Genomic DNA, 9,825 nt, shown 5'->3' with positions numbered 1-9,825 from the left:
CTCGGCGGCACAAAGGGCCGCTACCACAAATTTTCCTTCCTGGCTGCTGCCCTACCCGGAAGAAGCATTTTATCAGGCGGGCACTTCCCTAACCAAATTTTTTCATTTCCATTTATATTCCCACGAGTACGGGGGGGAAAAAGGGGTAAACGACGAAAGGCCACCATACGTCCCCCAAGCCAAAATACCCCGGGAGGGCGAAATTAATCCCGGGCGGCCCTTTAAAGCGACCGCGATCTTTAACCTCCACGGGGCCATTCATGCCCCCCGGCACGGTACCTAAAAACCTTAACATTAAGACAGCGCCATTGTTAGGAAACCCCTCCCTATTCTGGCTTTTCCACCCGACAGACGAACAACGAGAAAAAGAAAACTAAAAAAAAACGACCGGCGACGACGGGGGATACCGATGTTTGATGTTCCTGAAAGAAAAGAAGCCATTTGGGAGTGGGACGCCGCTCGTTGCAAATGCAGGTGTAAAGCTGGGGTGGAGGACCTGAAAATAAAAAGCCCCTTTCCCTCGCCGCGGCTGTTCAGAATTTTTGGGGAGTTTTTGGGTTCCCGGCACTATCGGAAACCCTTTTAACGTTGTGGACACCGCTGGCCATGATGTGGCTGGAGGTCCGCCCATTCTTCAACCCCTCTTTGTTGTCCCCGGCCCCAACCATTTGCATTTTCGTTTCTGTCAGTCTCAACACGGTCGCGCAGCCCCCGACGCGACGCCCAACGCACCCAGGGGCCGAGTCCCCGGCTTTTTTTTTGCAACCCTACTTTGGGTTACTGGGTCCTTAAGGCGTTTTTGCTTTGGGCCCTTTTTTTGAAACCCCCCCCGCGTGGCCACCCGTGAGTTACACCGGGTGACCCAGGGGCCGAGTCGCCACGCGGCGTGTTGCTTTTCATCTTGCGTTGGGTTTCATTGGGCCCTTAAGCGGTTTCCCTTTAGCCCTTTTTGAAACCCACCGCGTGGCCACCTCGGAGTTGCACCGGAGCGCACCCAAGGCCGAGCCCGCCACGTACTGCTTTACGGTTTGCTTTGCTGATTCCACGGCACGCCCTTTAATTTCCCTTTCCCGCCCTAAAGGTCTGGGCCCATAGCCCGGGGGGAACCGGCCATTTCCCTCATCTGGTGATGCCCTTCGGCCCTCCCGGCGAACCTCCCCCTTGCGAAATGCCCAGAGAGAAACCCGAGTGTTCTTAGATGTTCCACTGCAGTCCGATCCATGAGCGGTTTTCCCCGCCACAAACGTATGCGGCGTCCCGTTAGGACACGCTTGCGACCTTCGCCCAACACTCGACAGCCCCGGCAGCGCCTGGGAACAACCCGGGGGGGGGGGGGGGGGGGGGGGGGGGGGGGGGGGGGGGGGGGGGGGGGGGGGGGGGGGGGGGGGGGGGGGGGGGGGGGGGGGGGGGGGGGGGGGGGGGGGGGGGGGGGGGGGGGGGGGGGGGGGGGGGGGGGGGGGGGGGGGGGGGGGGGGGGGGGGGGGGGGGGGGGGGGGGGGGGGGGGGGGGGGGGGGGGGGGGGGGGGGGGGGGGGGGGGGGGGGGGGGGGGGGGGGGGAAAAAAAAAAAAAAAAAAAAAAAAAAAAAAAAAAAAAAAAAAAAAAAAAAAAAAAAAAAAAAAAAAAAAAAAAAAAAAAAAAAAAAAAAAAAAAAAAAAAAAAAAAAAAAAAAAAAAAAAAAAAAAAAAAAAAAAAAAAAAAAAAAAAAAAACGCTTTGCCCGACCTGGGATCGCTTTATTCTTCCACTGTCGTTTAATTGGTAAACTGTGTCGGTCGCCCGTTCCCCGCGCTTGCTTGAATTTTTCTTCACGTTGACTTAAAGCACTGGGCAGAAATCACATTGCGGCAACACCCGCGAGGGCCATCGCAATGCTTTGTTTTATTAGCAGTCGGATTCCCCTAGTCCGTGCCAGTTCTGAGCTGAGTCGTTGAATGGCTGCCGCAAGGACGACCACGACGTCTCGCGCGGCCACGAAGCCTCGCACAAGGAAGATCCGCGGGAGTCCAGGCACGGGACCGAGCTCGGATCCCGGGACCGGCGCGAGACGCCGACCTTCACCTCGCCAGGCCCTGCACGTCAGCCAGACCCGCTTCCCGCCAAGCCCGCACCGCCCCGCTCTCAACCAATCCCTTATTCGATTACGGAATCATTTGCCCGACTTCCCTTACATAACATTTATTCTATCGCTAGTAGGCCTTTACCTTGGAGACCTGCTGTCGGATATGGTACGAACATGCGCGACCCTCCACGTGGCCCTCTACTGGATTTTAAGGTCAGATGGAGACCGACACCGCCGCACTGCGGTGGCTTCTCGCGTTCCAAACCCTTCCTCCCGGCTAAGAGGTTTCCAGGGAACTCCGAAACGCTTATACAGAAAAGAAACTCTTCCCGATCTCCCGACGGCTCTCCAGGTCATTTTGGGTTACCCCGACGAACCTCTTACGAGGGCCCGGAATTGTAAAAAATAAAAAAAATATGCGGTCCTCTGCCGGTTCCGGATAGGAACCCGGATTCCCTTTCGCCTCGACGGGCGTGTGTCTTTCGTTATAATATTTAGTATTATTTTCTCGACCCTCGAGTATATTGTACGCCGTCATTTGACATAGATTTCCCTGGGCTTTATGATTCGACTGCTCGTGGTGCACGGCTGTCACACGAAACCTTCTCCACTTCAGTCCTCCAGGGCTCGCTAGAGTATTTCTACTACCACCAAGATCTGCAACCGACGGCGCGCTCCAGGCAGGCTCGCGCCCGACCTTCTGCGTCACCGTCGCGACCCTCCTACTCGTGCAGGACTTCGTGACGACGCGATGAGAAGACTAACGCCCTCTCCCGGTTGCCGCCCACTGCCTCTGACGTCAGCGTATAGCTCGACTCGTCAGCGCCATCCATTTTCAGGGCTAGTTGCTTCGGCGGTGAGTTGTTTACACACTCCTTAGGCGGATTCCGACTATCCACCCGTCCACCGTCCTGCTGTGCTTAAGCAACCCACGCCATTTCCTGGTGTCCCATGAGCGGCGAGTTGGGCGCCTTTAACTTTCGTTTGTTCTCCCACAGCCCAGTTCTGCTTACCAAAAATGCCCACTTGGCGACTCTATCCGAGATGCTCGTGGCTTCATAAATTCAAGAAGCCAGAGATCTCACCCCTTTGAAAAAAAAAAAAAAAAAAAAAAGTTTGCGATAGTGAGGTCGTTTCGGTCCCCAGCCTCTATCATTCGCTTTACAGATGAGACTCGCGCGGCGTTCCGTGCGAAACGGCCGAGTGCCAGCTATCCTGAGGAAACTTCGGATGGGAACCAGCTCTCGATGGTTTCGATTATCTTTCTCTCCTATACCCAGTCCTACGTCGATTTGCCGTCAGAATAGCTCGGACCTCCATCAGGGTTTGCCCTGACTTCGGAGCTGACCAGGCATAGTTTCACCATCTTTCGGGTCCCCAACGTGTACGCTCTGGGTGCCTCTTCTCGCGATGATAACGAGACTCCCCGGAGTTGCGAGGCCGCATCGGCGACGCGGCCTCCTCCCTATGGTCGACGCCAGGGCCGACCTTCACTTCATTACCCTTGTAGGTCTCGCAGACAAGTCCCAATGACTCGCGTACATGTTAGACATCCTTGGTCCGTGTTTCAGGCGGGTTCCTCAGAGACCCAAGCAGTGCTTCGCGACCGGTATCGTCTCCCGCGAGACCGCGGGAGACGTTCGCAGGCCTGTCGAAGGTGTACCGTACTGTAACCAACGCGGGCCAGGACGGGGCTGCGCGAATTCCGTAACCTCCGATACCGTGGCGCGCGCTTGCGACGGTCCTCGACTCACCGTGAATAGTGCGGCCTGATACCTTGCGCGTACCGCCGAGCAGCCGGCCGGGCGACCGAGGGTTGTCGCGTGCCGTTTTTATAACCGCGACGCGACAACACCGCACCCGGGCCGTAGACGCACCCAGCGGGTCGCGACTTTCTACTTGGGGAGACAGTGCACGACGACGAGCGCCGGACATCGGCGCACGGAGCAGTGCACCGCGCCGAGCCGCAACGGACTCTCGCGGACATCGCCGACAGACGCGAAGCCAGCGCCTCTGACGATGACTTCCCCGTTCGATCTTTTGGGTTCTTAAGGTTTACCCGGAATCGGTTTTACGTACTCTTGACCTCATTCTCTTCAAAGTTTCTTTCAACTTTCCCTCACGGTACTTTTTCGCTATCGTCTCGTGGTCGTATTTAGCACTTAGATTGAGTTTACCACCCGAAACTTTAGAGCTGCACTCTTAAGCACCCCGACTTAAGAGAGATCCTCCGAGCCGCACCGGTCGCTACGGCCTTGCACCTCTACGGGTATGGCCCCCATCTCAGATGGACTTGGACGCGACGCGCCCTCGGATAAGCGGATCCTCCCACACCAACATTTCCCTGCGGCGACCGCGGGATTCGGTGCTGGTCTCTTTCCTGTTCGCTCGCGCTACTAATGAAATCTGGTTGTTTTCTTTCCTCCGCTTAATATATGCTTAAATCAGCGGTAATCTCGCCTTCTCTGAGGTCGTCCATAGTGAGTTTTCGTAGCCGTTTGCATCCAGCCGGTCGCTCATCGTCGTCTCTCCTCTATAATATATTTATAAGAGGGAGAGAGAGGAGCTAGTCTGAACGATAGAGCAGCAGCGGCACGCACACGAATACGCGAGAATGCAAATCGCCGGTGCTCTAAACGCACCACACTCTTGTGGTAATGGAGCCTATTATCGTCGGGGTTCGAGAATTCTCGGCTCTCCCTTCCTCTTTTTATACGAATTCGGGCCGGAATCGATTCCGACGAGTACACGACGCGGCGGCGCCTGCCCCTTTTTTCTCTTTACGAAAATTTCGTGACTCGGCACGCGGTCGGCTCTCTGATTCAAACCCTTCTCCGTAAAGAGGGTAGGATTACGATGCTCTCTCCGCCGACGACGACGGCGCCGTATATTTTCTCCTACTACCGTTATGTGTGCGGGCAAGGGCGCCGCGGCATTAGACGCGCGAGCGCTATCGCAACCGAGAGACGCGGCACAGAGTGCGAGAGCATCCGGTCAGTCTTGTGATGTCGGAATGCAGAGACGGTGAGACAAGCGCTACCTCTTTCGGGAGACACCGACGCACGCGCCGCTCTAAGGGAAATCGTGCCATTCACGTCCTGACCCTTTTTTGGACGTTTGTTGCTCCCTTCGCGCGCGCTCTTACTCTCTCCCCATTTCCTTCCTCGGCTCTCGCGTACACACACGGACTTGATCACAAACACGCTCCTCCCTCTTAATTCGCGCAGCATTCTCTGGGCGCGCTTCGCCAACGTTTTACACTGCTTTGTGCGCTTCTCTCCTCATTATTATTATTATTTCGGTGGTGTCATTTGCAGAACGTCGCCAGGATTTGCACCGCGGCCGGTCGGCGCGGCACAGAACACCTCAGCGACGTCAACGATCGCTCGGACGCCCGTTGTAAGCGTTGCACAGGGCACAGGCGACGCGCGCCGCCTTCTCTGGTCGCCCGTCCGTGGCCGTGCGCGCTTTTCGGTCGCAAGCATTTAGGGGTACTAACGACCCTCAGCAGGCGTGGTCCGGAATTGTATCCGTGACCGCATGTGCGTTCGAAATTCTATGTCATGTGTCCTGCAGTCCACAAGTGACGCGCAATTAGCTGCGTCTTCATCGCCACGACCAGTGAATCCACCGTTCAGGGGTACCTCGTTCGAAATTTTTGGCGTTTCGGAAGAAACGCGCTTCCGTTCAACCTCGTGGTCTCTTCTCTCGGAGAGAGAGAGAGGAGAAAATCGGTGGCTCTCGATCAGCCTGGTCCGCCGCGTCCGAGGACGGCGCGGACTCCGCCGCCTCTCGCATGGAAGGCTACGGCACAGTAGAGTTGTGTTTTCTCGTTCGGAGCGTCTCTCACGCACGGGAGAGCCGGGGCGGAAGCTCTTTGAAGAAACCGTCCGGACGACCCACAGTTGAACAGATTGGTCGAATATCATCGATCCCTTCTCTGTGTTTATATTATATTCTAATAATATATGGGGTCCTCTCGCTCGGCACTCGCGGTCGCACACCGTGATGTTTCTCGCCACGCTGACCTCTGCCCACGACAACGGGGAGGGCGCGCGTCACGACGTCGTGGGGTGCTGCCACGCGTGCGCGGCATAGGTTACCACCGTTTCGCGCTCACGCCGAATCGACGCTTGGTGGTGTGTGTGGCCCGGGAATGAACACACCTAGCGTGATCGCGAAGCGTCTCGCGCCAATTATTGTCGTCTACACCGCCGTGCGCGCTGCTCTGCTTGCCGACTACTTTCGGTCAAGAGGCGCGACGGTCCCGTCGTTATATCAACACCACAAATTCCGTCAAATCCGTTTTTTCTTTTTCTCTGAGAGCGCCTTTCAGCGCGTCATTCAGTCGCCGACTTGCTGCGAAGCGCGCGTTCTCTCCCAAAGAGAGGACTCTCGACGCAGAGCAGGACCTCCTGAACGTTAATGATCCTTCCGCAGTTTCCCCTACGGAATCCTTGTACGAACTTTTACTTCTCTAACTGATCAGTTTGGTCCTCTTCCCGGCAACATCGGCATGCGAGACATTGCCGCGCACCCAGTCCGAGACCTCACTAATCATTCAATCGGTAGTAGCGACGGCGGTGTGTCCAATGGGCAGGGACGTATCACGGCAGCTTATGACTCGGCGCTTTACTGGAATGCCTCGTTCATGGGGAACAATTGCAAGCCCCACCCTAGCACGAGGAGGTTCAGCGGTTACCCGGGCTTTCGGCCCGGGCCACACACCTGATTCCTTCAGTGTAGCGCCGTGGCGGCCCAGAACATCTAAGGCATCACGACCTTTTATTGGTCTCAATCTCTGCGGCTAGAATCAGCCTGTCCCTCTAGAAGATTGTTTGGTACGTTGGTAGTAAAACCCGCACCGAAGCCGGCCTTCGCGATACCATAGGTACGCCTATTTAGCAGGCTAGAGTCTCGTTCGTTCTCGAATTAACCAAAATCGCGCCACCAACTAGAACGGCCATGCCCACCACACACCCGAATCAGAAGAGCTATACATCTGTCAATCCTTTCCGGTGGTCAGGGCCTGGTGAGGTTTCCCGTGTTGAGTCATTAAGCCGCAGGCTCCCTCCTGTGGTGCATTTCCGCAATTCCTTAAGTTTCAGCTTTGCAACCATATTTCCCCCGGAACCCAAAAGCTTTGTTTTCCCCGGAAGCTGCCCGCCCCGAGTCATCGGAGGAACTTCGGCGGATCGCTACTGGCATCGTTTATGTTAGAACTGGCGGTATCTGATCGCCTTCGAACCTCTACTTTCGTTCTTGATTACTGAACATTATTGGCAACTGCTTTCGCTTCTGTCCGTCTTGCGACGATCCAATTTCACCTCTAACGTCGCAATACGAATGCCCCCATCTGTCCCTATTATCATTACCTCGGGGTTCCGAAACCAACAAAATAGAACCGAGGTCCTATTCCATTCCTTCCAATGCACGCAGTTATTCAGGCGAAGTGCTTGCTTAAATCACTCTATTTGTTCAACGTAAACGTAACCGGCCTACTCGACACTCAAAACTAGGCACCGGAGACGGATATAGTTGGGCCGCCCCTCGCGAGGCTAACCACGGTAGGACTCCTACTCACGCCAGTTAAACACCGGCGAGCGGTGAACCGACGGTGTGCACACAGATTCAACTACAGCTTTTTAACCGCAACAACTTTAATATACCTATTGGAGCTCGGAAATTACCGCGGCTGCTTTGGCACCAGACTTGACCTCATGGTCCATCGTTAAAGATTTAAAGTGATACTCATTCCGATTCGGGGCCTCGGATGAGTCCGTCTCGTTATTTTTTTCGTCACTACCTCCCGTGCCGGATTGGGTAATTTGAGCGCCTGCTTCCTTCCTTGGATGTGGTAGCCGTTTCTCGGCTCCCTCTCCGGCATCGAACCCTGATTCCCCTTACCCGTTTTACAAACCATGTAGGCGCAGAACCTACCATCGCCCAGTTGTAAGGCGACATTTGAAAGATGCGTCGCCGGTGCTAGGACCGTGCGATCTGCCAAAGTTATTAGAGTCACCAAAATAATTACGGTGGACGAACGGCGAGCCGCCTGCCACCGATTGGTTTGATCTATAAAGCGTCCCTTCCATCACTGGTCGGCTCTGTATGTGCCATTTTATTTGCCGCCGGTCTTGCTCAGCCGGTCGGCGACACTCTGCTGTGTTTAACGCTATTATGTAAAGCGTACGAGAGAACGACGGAGGCGAGAGTAAAACCCCCGACGCCGCCGCCTCTCTTCTTCCTCCTCCTCTCCGTTCAAAAATCCACAAGATCAAAATACTCGTGTTCTTATTCTCCCAAATGTTATGATGCGCGGTCTCGAAGACCGCGCGATTCACCCTGACGCTAGATCGACGATGGCGATGCTTAGACGTCGAGGACTGTTCTGTCTGGTTCGTACGCGTTTAACCGCACACGACCAGCAATAAGATTTTGCTACGGCGTACAAAGCGAGCGGGAAGAAGCAACTCTTCCCGCAAACTCGTATCCGTGGAGTAGATGCTCGGTAAGCGCGACGATTCCGCTGCTGCGTACGAAACGAGAGGGAACCGCGCGGCCAACACACTAGAGGCGTGCGCGCCACATAAGAGCCATTCGGTCTTGCGACACCGACTCGTGGCAATGCTGTGCTCGTAATAAAAAGTGTGCGTTAATTTTGCGCGCGTTCGGCGACGAACGAGAAGAGCCGCACCGTAATCCCCGGCGAAGAGGAATACGAGACGACGCGAGAGTCGAACGTACGTTCTCGCGAGACACGCAACCTCCAAGCATGAGAGACTTGGCGGCGGCGCGTTCTGCGACGATCGTATATTATTTTATATATTCGTGGTTTCCAAATCAAACATTTTATATAAATGTTCTCTCCGTGTCAGAGTCGCGACTCGACAAAATCCGTTCTCGACCCGTTCGGGCGATTCTTCGTTTGTCAACGTCGAGAGCGCGACACGTACAATATTAATCTCTCCTACCTCTTATAGTACCCAACCGACCGGCCAAGCGGTCGGCGACGGTACGGAGAGCGGTTCGAAACACGCCGGAGTGGCGAGAGACTCGAGAAAGTACGTTTACGACTCGTCCGGACTCGCTCGACTCGTTCGACGCGCCGAGCGCGACGTATCTCTTATAGTACCCAACCGGCCGGCCAGGCGGTCGGCGACGCACGGTCCTACGCACGGCCGTATGCGAGCGCGAGCGCCGAAAGGCGCGTTCAATCGAGACATTGTCGCGGGAGAGCGAACGATCGAAAAGTCCTATTGTACGATAAAATATTATCACGATAGCCGTATGGCGAATGTCAAACAACGATAATTAGCATTAATTAAGAAGGAAACAACGAAATGCCGGGACAATAAGGTATAAGCACCGACGGTACCTCCGGGCCGGGCGGCACCTCCGGGTCGGGCGGCACCTCCGGGCCGGGCGACACCTCCGGGCCGGGCGACACCTCCGGGAACTACGGCCGACCGGCGACACCTCCGGACGGGCGGCACCTCCGGACGACCGAATGATCTCTCGAAGTCAGACGACCGCCGGCGGTACCTCCGGAACACTTAACGACGATTTACGGCGCCGAACGAGGAGAGCTACGTAAAAACGTTTCGGACGAAAGTTACTTACTATTCGGCGCTCGCTCGACATGAGGGCGCTGTCCGATTACTAACTCGAAACGTGTCTCAAACCCACGTGTCGGAGACATATATTTCGAATTATTACGGATGATGCGCAACACGCAAGCTGCGGTGACCGCGATTACGGTACGC

The 9,825-nt window shown here is 55.6% G+C and overlaps 2 pseudogenes; both read right to left on the bottom strand.

Annotated features, from left to right (window-relative positions):
- Positions 1-2,185: 2,185 nt before the first annotated feature.
- LOC146720880 (large subunit ribosomal RNA) lies at positions 2,186-4,511 on the bottom strand (annotated as a pseudogene).
- Positions 4,512-5,557: 1,046 nt separating this feature from the next.
- Positions 5,558-5,701, bottom strand: LOC146720879 (5.8S ribosomal RNA; annotated as a pseudogene).
- Positions 5,702-9,825: the final 4,124 nt, after the last annotated feature.

This window comes from Nylanderia fulva, unplaced genomic scaffold (genome assembly GCF_048542155.1).
Source record: "Nylanderia fulva isolate GAGA-0341 unplaced genomic scaffold, ASM4854215v1 Scaffold593, whole genome shotgun sequence".
NCBI classification, from domain to species: Eukaryota; Metazoa; Arthropoda; class Insecta; order Hymenoptera; family Formicidae; genus Nylanderia; species Nylanderia fulva.
This window is presented reverse-complemented; position numbering and strand designations above follow the sequence as displayed.